Source organism: Mus caroli, chromosome 10 (genome assembly GCF_900094665.2).
Source record: "Mus caroli chromosome 10, CAROLI_EIJ_v1.1, whole genome shotgun sequence".
Lineage (NCBI taxonomy): Eukaryota > Metazoa > Chordata > Mammalia > Rodentia > Muridae > Mus > Mus caroli.
Window position 1 is genome coordinate 28,500,382 of NC_034579.1, and position 13,047 is coordinate 28,513,428.

At 37.7% G+C, this 13,047-nt stretch overlaps 1 protein-coding gene across 2 annotated transcripts in view; it reads right to left on the minus strand.

Annotated features, from left to right (window-relative positions):
• The window catches only part of Nkain2 (sodium/potassium transporting ATPase interacting 2), a 1,235,726-nt gene that overhangs the window by 1,061,515 nt on the left and 161,164 nt on the right, over positions 1–13,047 (minus strand). The window lies entirely within an intron of this gene.

Below are 13,047 nucleotides of genomic sequence, written 5' to 3' on the forward strand. Positions count from 1 at the left end.
CTGTTCTATTCAGGAATTTTTCCCCTGTGCCCATATCTTCAAGGGTTTTCCCCACTTTTTCCTCTATAAGTTTCAGTGTCTCTGGTTTTATGTGAAGTTCCTTGATCCACTTAGANTTGACCTTAGTACAAGGAGATAGGCATGGATCGATTCGCAAATGTCAAGTTTTACCAGTTAATCCTATGTCTATTTGGTCAGAGGCAGAGATTAAAGGGAATAAAAATAGCTTAAGAGAATTTGTCTCAGGATTTATAACATTCTGTCTGTACACAATCACTAAATTTTAAATCAGTGGTTCTCAACCTGTGAATTACAACCTTTTGAACATCTAAGGACCTTTTCACAGAAGTTGCTTAAGATCACAGATATTTACAAAGATAATTGAACTACAATATATAACAGTAGCAAAATTATAATTATGAGGTAGAAAGAAAAATAATTTTATAGTGTGGATCACTACAACATGAGGAACTGTATTCAATGAAATGGTCACAGCATTAGGATGGTTGAGAACCACTGATTAGTCATTCAAACTTGCAAAATCTTCATAGTTTCATTGGACAGCTTTCCAATGGGTAAGTTCACAATGTCTTCTTTATCTGTGATTCATATCTGATCTATGATTCTAATTCATGTTCCTTTGAACTTATTTTTCAATGATGCAACTAAGGTCAAATTAGTGTCTCTTTTGTATGTCTTAACAATACACAAAGACATGAAGAACAACAAATTTGAAAGCCAGGCAACATCTTTGTTATCTAGAACTCCTAAAATAAATCTGAAGCTCATTTTGTTCCTTCCCCTATTCCTTCATCCAGTTTTACCTGCAGACAAGCAAGTTTTGTTGTGTTATCAACTTACATTCTTATTCTCTGATACCCATTCACAGTTGTCAATGCATCTAGACAATAGTGGCAGTATGATTGTGTGTGTGTGTGTGTGTATTTGTGGCCCTGAGCAGACCTTGGATGCTAGCTCTGCACCCAATCCCACAACACCCAGAGGAAGCTGGAGTCGCAGATGCTCTAATATGCCCAGGATCATAGGTAAGGACACCACAACACCTGTCCCCAACTGGGAATAACTGGGACACCCATGGATCCAGGGACACAAGAACCCCAGCCTGCACCTTGTCACAGGTTCCTTCTGTTCTGAGCTGGTGCACTGAGCAGACCTTGGGTACTAGCTCGGCAACTATTCCCACAACACCCAGGGGAAGCTCAACTCCTTGGTACTCTAACACACACAGGATTATGGGATCATAGGATCACAGGATCTCAGTAGCTTGGTCACAGCATGATTTCAGGATCGCAGAGGCAGCTTGACTCCCAGAAGATCTTACACCCAGAATCTCAGGATCACAGGATCACAGAGACAGCAGGACTCTGAGGAGTTCTGACACAACCAAGATAACAGAAGGGACAGGCTCCAATCAGAAACAGTGAGTGCAGGTACCACTAGAGATAACCAGATGGTGAGAGGCAAGTGCAAGAACATAAGCAACAGAAACAAGGTTACTTGTCATCATCAGAACCCAGTTCTTCCACCATAGCATATCCTGGATACCCCATCACAACGAAAAAGCAAGATTCAGATATAAAATCAGTTTTCTTGATGATAATAGAGGGCTTTAAGAAGGACAAAAATAACTCCCTTAAAGAAATACAGGAGAACACAGTTTAAAGCTCTTAAAGAGGAAACACACACACACACACAAATCCTTTAAAGAATTACAAGAAAACACAACCAAACAGGTGAAGGAGTTGAACAAAATCATCCAAGATCTAAAAATGGAAGTAGAAACAATAAAGAAATCACAAAGAGAGACTACCATAGAGATAGAAAACCTAGGAAAGACATCAGGAGTCATAGATGCAAGCATCACCAACAGAATGCAAGAGAAAGAAGAGAGAATCTCAGGTGCAGAAGATACTATTGAAAACATTGACACAGCAGTCAAAGAAATTCCAAAAACACAAAAAACTCCTAACACAAATCATCTAGGATATCCAGGACACAATGAGAAGACCAAACCTAAGGATAATAGGTATAGAAGAGAGCAGAAATTCCCAACTTAAAGGGCCAGTAAATACATTCAACAAAATTATAGAATAAAACTTCCCTAACCTAAAGAAAGAGATGCCCATGAACATACAACAAACCTCCAGAATTCTAAATAGACTAGACCAGAAAAGAAATTGCTCCCATCACATAATAATTAAAACACGAAATGCACAAAACAAAGAAAAAATATTGAAAGCAGTAAGAGAAAATGTCAAGTAACATAAAGGCAGACCTATCAAAATTACACCAGACTTTTCCCTGGAGACTATGAAAGCCAGAAGATCCTGGGCAGATGTCATGCAGACCCTAAGAGAAGACAAATGCCAGCCCAGGCTCCTATACTAAGCAAAACTCTCAATTAACATAGATGGAAAAAACAAGATATTCCATGACAAAACCAAATTTACACAATATCTTTCCACAAGTAAAGATGCTATCCACCACTTTACATTTTATGATAGACAACTATCTTTTTATACATGCTTAATGATACATAGTCCATCCTGTGAGTAAACTCTTCATTTTTCCTCATGTATGTGTTTTTGAATATACAAATATCCACCAATTTATTTCATCTATCTGTCTTGATGACCGGAAAATTCAACCCCCATTTATGATTACCTTTTATCTTTTTTCCTCCATTACAGAGAGTGGCATCGTAGTCCTTGGTCTCTGGGCTTCCCTCTTCTGGAGAGATACCTTTATGTCACTGATTTACCTCTATAGACCTTGGTAAATACATGTGAGCCTCTGACAAAGCTTTGCTTTCCTGATGCCAGACAACAAATTTATATGTATTTCCTCCATGCTTGGAGCTTGGACAGACACGTTGAAGTCAAAGTCATGACAGAAGAATCGATATGACAATGCAGAGTCTGGCTTTTACATGATTAACTTTGTGTAGTAGTGCCACTATTTCTGAGTGAATAATTATCTTTCTTCCTTCTTCTTGTGGCTGAGGAAAGCCATCCCCTCCTATAAGTTAGGTTTCTCTTTATGTGCACCTTGATTCTTTTAAGCCTATTCATTGTTTCAAAATCTCATTTGCTTCTATTTAATTTTCCTTAATTTCAGTAAAACTTTTTAAACTCTCATTTTCTTTCTTATAAAAATGAAAATTTTACTTCACATCAGTTTATAACAAAATGTACAAGAGCCTCTCTATTCATAAATATTTGAAATAAGGAAAAGGCAGAGGGTGTTGTTATTTTTAACATAGTAGTAATTGTCTGCCTTAGTTTCTTGTCCCATTGTTGTGATCAAACATGGACCAAACCAATTTGGGGGAAAAATGTTTATGTAAATCCTTATATTCCCAAGGAACAGTTCATCACAGAGGGAAATCAAGGCAGGTACTGAAGCAGAAGCCATGGAAAAACACTGTGTACTAGATTTCTCAGCTACCATTTTTGTATAGTCTAGGGATGGCACTGCCCACAATGAGGTAGGCCCTCCTACATAAATTAGTAGTTAAAAATATGCCCCCAAAACCATGTCCAAAAGTAAAATATATGGGGAAAATTCAACTGAGATTCCTTCTTCCAAAGTTTGTCTATGTTTGTGTGCCAAGTTGACAAAACCTATGCCATCATTGCAATTTAAGAATTGAACAAGGAACATTGTTTTATAAAAAACATGAATGTTTTTAGAATCTGTCTTCATAGGAGACAGAGGGGTCAAAGACGCCACAAGAACAATGTCCATAGAACTAACTAACTAGGGCTCAAAGGGACTCACAAGTTCTCACAGACACTGAGGGAACAATTGGGGAGCCTGTATGGGTCTGACCTAGGTCCTATGCATATAAGTTATGATTATGTAGCTTGTGGAATTCCCAACAGTGGGAGAAGAGGCAGTCTTTGCTCTTTTGCCAATTGTTAGGACCCCTTTCCTCCAACTGGGTTGCATCATACAGCCTTACAATGAGTGGAAGTGCTTAGTCTTAGTGTAACTTATTACCCCTTATTTGGTTGCTATTACTGGGAGACTTATACTTTTCTGAAGGGAAATGGAAGAAAGAATAAATCAGGTATAGAGGAGTTCAGAGGAGATAAGGGAGGGGAAATGATGTTTGGGATGTAAAATATTAGAGAAGAATAAAGGGGGAATTTGTATTTTCTATTTTGCAGAACATTTATAGAGTGGGTAGTAAAGTTGTTTCTCTGGTGAAATTTACACCCCTGGGTGAGGGCAACCTAATTTTTATTCAGACCATAGCTATTAAGTGGGAAAGTGTGATCTGGAAGGGCAGCAGGGGAGTTATGAAAGAGGAAACAAAAAGAATTCTTAGGAAATCAAGAGCCCATGTGAACAGTAAGTCAGCCTCACTGGCCTAAGCATCAAACACATTTTCAGATGAAAATGATCCCTTCTGACCTTGGGGAAGAAGGACACACAGCCTGCCTGAGACACTCACTGATTGTTCCTCTACATATTTAATCCTGAGCTGACATTCATTGATGGGCGGGATCTTCAAGTTGAAAAGATATCTTGACGGACAGAGGGAACAGCAAGCAGGATGAGGTAAATACTGAGCTTACACCAGTACTAGTCAGCATTTTAAATGGAGCAATCCTTAGTGTGAGCCAGAATGTGTCACTGGCACTTAAGCATTGCTGAAATATCAACAGAACCATGAAAGTGTGTTTTGAAATTTTAAATCATGCAAAAATAGAGAACATACATATTTACTCTTGCTCAGACCCATAGCATCATATATGATCAGTTGACACTAAATGTATACTCTGTCTTTGATTGTTTCAAACTTTCATTTTTAAAACCATCTGAGCAGTTCTACCTATAGTGGCATCATAGTGACCACTCTCTGAATAGTGGTAACCTTGACTCCTGTTTTTGGACTCATGCTTTATTGTAGGGCTAGAGACAGAGAAGCTCCCTGGGCTTCCACTGTTGACTTTCTGTGACTGTGCAAGTGATCCATTTCCTGTTTCAACTCCTCAGCTGTCTTCCTTCCCTCTCTTGGTGATTATCCTGAGAACACATTTGGAAACAAAAGGCTGGGTAAGAATTCCAACAGGTGTAATTAATGTCAAGAGCTCCAGCAAGTGGCCTTGCTTTCCTGCTGCCTTCTCCACCTGCTGCCTTCTGTGACTGCCTTCTCCAGGCTGAGGCCATCTGCTGGAAATGAGCATTCAGAATTCATCATTTTACATCTTGAGAGGCACCTGAACCCTCTTCTCTTCTTAAGTGAATCCTGAGCACATCACTTTATAGGAACAATTAGTTAAGTGTTGAGATGCTATCAGAAGTGAACACACTGCTTCTTCAGTTCATTTTCAATATCTCAAGGTGGATTGTGCCTGTGCATATCATCAGAGAAAAGAATCACACCTCTATACTTTATGTGCAAGTAGAAACTATAAGAAACAGTACTGTCCTCATATATGTTAAATATGTGGAAGCATATATATGTGTGTGTGTGTGTGTATATATATATATATGTATATATATATACATATACATGTGTGTGTATGTGTGCACACATACACACACATGGACACAAACAATCACGACCAATTTGAAATCATATCCTACATAACATGAGATGCTGACATACTAGTACCTTGAATGTTCACGTTTTGTTGCAGCAGTTCTCAATGTTTGAGTTACAAACCTTTTGGAAAGTCTTTCTTTCTAAAGAATATTTATACTAGGATTCATAATAGTAGCAATATTTCAGTTATGAGGTAGCAGTATGGTGGGGGATCATTGCAACATGAAGAATTGTATTGAAGGGTTGCAGCATTAGGAAGGTTGTGAACCAATGCTCTGTTGAATCCTTAGGTAGAGGTACTAAATTGTGGAAAGGATTTTCTGAAAACCATTTCTGGTCTAATGAACTTTGGATATAATTATTAATAAGTTAAAGGCTGAAATTACTGGCAGGAGAAGGTAACAAAGAGAATATTAATAGCAGTTTATTAAAAAAGGGTTGGGGCAGCACCAGTGTACCTCAGCACAAACTCAGCTGACAGTCCTCCAATCCCCAGAGTACTCTCCATTACCCAGGTGCTCTAGCATACCCAGGATCTTAGGATCACTGCTGAGTAGAACATACCATCTGTTCCAACACCACCAGGAGTGATTGAGAAAGGCAGGACCCTGCCCCACCAGTGGGTCGGGTTCCTTCCAGGCAGCACGAGTCTACCTCAGGCCCAAACTCAGTGGACATTCCCTCAGTCCCCAGAGGACGTACCACACCAAGGAACTCTAACACGCCAAGGATCTTAGGATCCCAGGAGCTTGGTCACATCAGAATCTCAGGGTGTCAGAGGCAGCTTGACTCTCAGGAACTCTGACACACCCAAAATCTCAGGACCACAGGATCACAGAATCACAAGATCACAGAGAAATCTGGACTCTGAGGAGTTCTGACTGAACCGGGATTACAGGAAAGACAGACTCAGATCAGATATAGTGAGGGCAGGGAGCACTTGAGATAACCAGACGGAGGGAGGCAAGAATAAGAATAGAAGCAACAGATACCAAGGTTAATTGGCATCATCAGAACCCAATTCTCCCAACATAGCAAGTCCTGGATACACCATCCCACCAGAAAAGCAAGATATGGATCTAAAGTCACTTCTCATGAAGATAATGGAAGGCGTTGAGAAGGGCATAAATAACTCCCTTAAAGAAATATAGGAGAACACAGGTAACCAAGTAGAAACCCTTAAAGAGGAAACACAAAAATCCCTTAGAAAATTACATGAAAACACAAAACAAACAGGTAAAGGAATTGAACAAAACCATCCAGGATCTAAAAATGGAAGTAGAAAAAATATTTTAAAAAATGACAAAGAGAGGCAACTCTAGAGATAGAAAACCTAGGAAAGAGATCAGGAATCATAGATGCAAGCATCACCAACAGAATAAAAGAGATAGAAGAGAGAATCTCAGGTGCAGAAGATACAATAGAAAACATTGACACAACAATCAAAGAAAATGCAAAATGCAAAGAGATCCTAACCCAAAACATCCAGGAAGTCCAGGACACAACGAGAAGACTTAAGCTGAGGATAATAGGTATAGAAGAAAGTGAAGATTCTCAAATTAAAGGGCCAATAAATATCTTCAACAAAATTATAGAAGAAAACTTCCCTAGCCTAAATAAAGAGAAGTCCATGAACATATAAGAATCCTATAGAACTCCAAATAGTTTGGACCAGAAAAGAAATTGCTCCTGTCACATAATAATCAAAACACCAAATTCATAAAACAAAGAATATTAAAAGCAGTAAGGGAAAATGGTCAAGTAACATATAAAGGCAGAAGTATCAAAATTACATCAGACTTCTCACTTGAGACTATGAAAGCCAGAAGATCCTGGGCAGGTGTCATACAGACCCTAAGAGAACACAAATGACAGCCCAGGCTAATATACACAGCAAAACTCTCAATTACCATAGATGGAGAAACCAAAGTATTCCATGACAAAACCAAATTTACACAATATCTTTCCATGAATCCAGCCCTTCAAATAAAAATGAAGGTAAAACTCCTATACAAGGAGGGAAACTACGCCCTAGAAAAAGCAAGAAAGTAATCTTTCAACAAACCAAACAGAAGAAAGTTACATGAACATAATTCCAACTCTAACAACAAAAAATAACAAGAAGCTACAATTACTTTTCCGTAATACCTCTAAATGTCAATGAACTCAACTCCCCAGTAAAAAGACATAGACTAACAGACTGTTTACATATAAAGGACCCAACATTTTGCTGCATACAGGAAACCAACTTCAGTGAAAAATACAGACACTACCTCAGAGTAAAAGGTTGGAAAACAATTTTCCAAGTAAATGGCTCCAAGAAACAAGCTGGAGTATCCATTCTAATATAGAATAAAATAGACTTTCAACAAAGTTATCAATAAATGATAAGTAGGGACACTTCATACACATACAAAATAAAATCTACCAAGATGAACTCTCAATTCTGAACATCTATGCTCCAAATGCAAGGGCATTCACATTGAAAAAGAAACTTTACTAAAACTCAAAGCACACATTGTGCCACACACAACAGAAGTGGGAGAATTCAACACCCAACTATCATCAATGGACAGTTCATGAAAACTCAAACTAAACAGAGACAGTGAAACTAACAGAAGCTATGAAAGTAATGGATTTAACAGATATCTATAGTACATTTTATCCTCAAAAGAAAAGGATATACCTTCTTCTCAGCACCTCATGATACCTTCTTAACAATTGACCATATAATCTGTCACAAAATAGGTCTCTGCAGATAGAAGAAGATTGAAATTATCCCATTCATCCTATCACATCAGCAGAGACTAAGACTGATTTTCAATAACAACAAATAATAGAAAGCCCACATTCACGTTGAAGCTGAACAACACTCTACGCAATGATAACTGGTCAAGGAAGAAATAAAGAAAGATGATATAATAGTATACATAAGTGACCCCAAAAATTCCACAAGAGAACTCTTACAGTTGATAAACAACTTTAGCAAACTTGTTGGATATAATATTAATTCAAATCAGTGGCCTTTCTCTACTCATAGACTAATCAGGCTGAGAAAAAAAATGAGGGAAAAAAACACCCTTCCCAGTAGTCACAAATAATATAAAATGCCTTGGTGTGACATCACCTAAGCATGTGAAATATTTGTATGACAAGAACTTCACATCTCTGAAGAAAGAAATCAAAGATCTCATAAGATGGAAAATCTCCCATGCTCATGGATTGGCAGGATTAATATAGTAAAAATGGCCATCTTGCTGAATGCAATGTACACATTCAATGCAATCCCCATCAAAATTCTAATTCAAATCTTCATAGAGTTAGAAAGAGCAATTTGCAAATTCATCTGGAATAACAAACAACAACAACAACAAACAGGATAGTGCAAACTATTCTCAACAAGAAAAGAACTTCTGGTGGAATCAGCATCCTTGACCCCAAGCTGTACTATAGAGTAATGGCATTGGTATAGTGACAAGTACAGATCAAAGACCCAGAAATGAACATACACTTGGGGCCACTTAATCTTTCACAAAGGAGCTAAAATGATCCAGTGGACAAAAGACAGCATTTTCAACAAATGGTGCTGGTTCAACTGACAGTTAGCATGTAGAAGAATGCAAATTGATCCATTCTTATCTCCTTGTACAAAACTCAAGTACTAGTGGATCAAAGACCTCCACTTAAAAAAAGATACACTGAGACAAATAGAAGAGAAAGTAGGGAAGAGCCTCGGGCACATGGGCACAAGGGAAAATTTCCTGAAAAAAATAGAAATAGCTTATGCTCTAAGGTCAAGAAATGACAAATAAGACCTCATAAAATCACAAAGGAAACTGTCCATAGCCCAAAATGGCAGCCAAAAGATTGGGAAAAGATCTTATCCAATCCTACATCTGATAGAAGGCTAATATCCAATCTATACAAAGAACTTAAAAAGTTTGACTCCAGAGAAACAAATAACTCTATTAAAAATTGGAGTACAGATCTAAACAAAGATTTCTCAGCTCAGAAATACTGAATGGCTGAAAAATACCTATGTTCAACATCCTTATTCATCAGGAAAATGGAAATCAATACAACCCTGAGATTCCACTTCACACCAGTCAGAGTGGCTACGTTCAAAATCTCAGGTGACAGCAGATGCTGGGAAGGATGTGGAGAAAGAGGAACACTCCTTCACCGCTGGTGGGATTGCAAGCTTGTACAACCACTCTGGAAATCGGTTTAGAGTTTCTTCAGAAAATTTGACATAGTACTACCTGACGGCCCAGCAATACCACTCCTGGACATATAGCCAGAAGATGCTCCAACATGTAATTAGGACACATGCTCCACTATGTTCATAGCAGCCTTATTTACAATAGCAAGAAGCTGGAAAGAACCCAGATGTCCTTCAACAGAGGAATGGATACAGAAGATGTGGTACATTTATCTAATGGAGTAGTATTCAGATACTAAAACAATGAATTTCTGAAATTCTTAAACATAGGAATGAATTAATAATAATAGTAATTAATAATTAATGGATGACTCACAGCCATCCATTGGACTGAGCACAGGGTCCCCAATGAAGGAGCTAGAGAATGGACCCAAGAAGCTGAAGGGGTTTTCATCCCCATAGGTGGAACAACACTATGAACAAACCACTACCTCCAAAGTGCCCACGGACTAAACCACCAACCAAATTGTAGACATGGAGGCACCCGTGGCTCCAGCCTCATATGTTGCAGAGGATGGCCTGTTGGATATCAATGGAAGGAGAGGCCTTTGGTCCTGTGAAGACTCAATGCCCCATTGTAGGGGAATGTCAGGGCCAGGAAACGAGAGTGGGTGGGTTGCTCATCAGGAGTAGGGGGATGGGATAGGATATTTTCAGAGGGGAAAAGAGGAAAGGGGCTAACACTTGAAATGTGAATAAAGAAATTATCTAATAAAAAATAAAATCACGGTACACCCTATTTTTATATCCTTCCTCCTTTTAAGCATTATTACTCAATATATATGCCTATTCCTATCTAAGAGATATGCAGCTCTTGTAGTAATTTAACTAGTATGCCAACAGGAGTTGAAGAGTTTTAAATTATACTAAAATAAAATCCCTAATTTCCCTGCAGTGGTGAAAACAAAAAATGTAATTATCAACAAATAGAACTTAGTAATCTCACTTCAGGATTGTTTGAATATTTAGACAGTTTATTTCTGTGTGGCATGTGTGTGTGTGTGTGTGTGTGTGTGTGTGTGTGCATGTACACAGAGAAACAATGGTGTGCAATAGGATGGGATATAATAAGAAAAAAATAAGACTGCATTACTGGCAAGTATGCAGCTGCCAAATTTATTTTGATATTTCAGCTTATCTAAAGCTCCTACTTGTGGGGTACTGCATTTTTGAAGTGTTTGGCATCCAAATCAACAAAATTAACCCAAAAGGAAATTACAGAAAGTGGAAAAGCCTTTAATCTTATATATTAAAAATGTTCTCCACCTCTAATAACAAAAAGAGACAAAAGGAGTCCTAGGTCTTCACGTGCTAAGAAGTAATGGTCATTCCAATCTCCAGTAATCACCCCTTCGAATACAACCTTGCCCCTCAAAACAATGCAGCTAATGTGAATATTTTTGCAAGTAAATATAGCTCATGTGCTTACATAATCAGAACTCTATTAGGAATTTATATTTGCATATGCCTACAGACATAAAATGTTCAGAAAGGGTTGCTGACTAGAATACAGACCGCATTATGCTGAAAATTACCAGTAATAACATGCTGGCAATTGCCCTTGGATTGTTCACATTTCTTCTGAAGCACTGTTCTAGCCCTTGAGCATATGATCTTTAAACAAGTTTTATTATATCCACAAACATATTTAATGAATCAGGAATAATGGAAGTATGTAGCAAGCAAAAGTACATACAGTTTTAAGGTCTAATTTTGCTGTTGTCATAGTAAATGCCACATGGGAGAGAACTCCATCCATTTACAGCATGAAGTTTGGGGCTTTTTTCCCATCCTTCCTCTTTAATAGAATGTAACTCTCTGATTTACCATTGCCAACGTGAAATTCTGATCACTGAGATTAAGTGCAACAATTGTAGGCTACAGAACTGTATGAGAGCAGTGGAAGGTATACATCTCCTGCTGTACCCCCACTGCAGTGTGTGCTTTATACCAGAGAGCACTTGCAATACAAAAGAAACAAAAGACCCATTAGGTGGTACCACTTGCAATCATTTCATTTTCAAAATATGACTTCCATTTAAAGACATGATTCCCAGTGCCCTAATACTGCTATCTCAGCTGGCAGTCCTTGGAAGCATTTCCAGTCTGAATGAACATATAAATATAATCTAGTCCTTCCCACTCACGGGATCAGTTAGTCATTAGGGTTCCCATTCATCAAAGAAGAAAAGCTAAATTTCAACATCCCAGGTCATAGACATGGGAGAGCTCTAAAAGGGTTTTCCTAGAATGCTCAGTGCTTCTACTTATGAAAGGCAGAGAGCTCAGACTCCTCACTCTGCCTTTTCAGAGACAGGCTCTGAACTGACAGCATTATGACCCAGAGAAGACACAGAAAATACCACATCTGCCCAACTTCTGCTAATCATGAGACACTATGCTTTGAAACATTGCCTGTACTTTTCGTGTTATGATACAGCTACTCACTAAATTAAAATACCTACAAATATACTTAATATTTTAAGAAATGAAGTTCTTGTATTAATATATTACTTCAAGTAGTGAGACACTAAAAAACCTCTTAAAATAAATTGTAACAGAAATATCACTATTGTTTAACAAAATTGAATGTTACATTGATATTTTTACAGCTATCAAAATTTAAAATGAAGATTATGCTAGGAACTTAAGAGCCACCATTACAGTTAAAGACATCAAAATAAGCAGATATATAAGCAGAACATACAATAAAAAAATTTGCTCAAAATTAATATTTGCCCCATTAATATCTTCTGGATATAACAAATGAGAGTATTTTATTTACTATAAATACATAAAAACTGCTTTTAATTACACATGTGTGCCCAGCATATTTTCACTGTATTCCTATGATATCGACACTATGAGACAAGGTGCTAATAATGCAAAAGTTAAGGTCAAAAATCCACTAAAAATGTAGCCTTCATGTGAAACTAAATAGTCTTATTCCTCTATACCTGAACATATTCCTCTATAGTATGGCGCATTGTCACCATCTAATTTAATCTCAAGTTTACGTGTTATTTAAACTGAAGTGTATAGATGTAAGTAGACACTTAGTTGCCTCCTGCATACCCATCTGCTTTAACCCCTGTCTATCGGCCTCCTGTAGCCTCCTAAGTAGCTGGAATTATTGTCATTCACTATCATGCCTGGCTTCATAGAAGTCCTTTTTTTAAATTTTTAATATTTTTTATTGCATATTTTCCTTAATTACATTTCCAATGCTATCCCAAAAGTCCCCCAT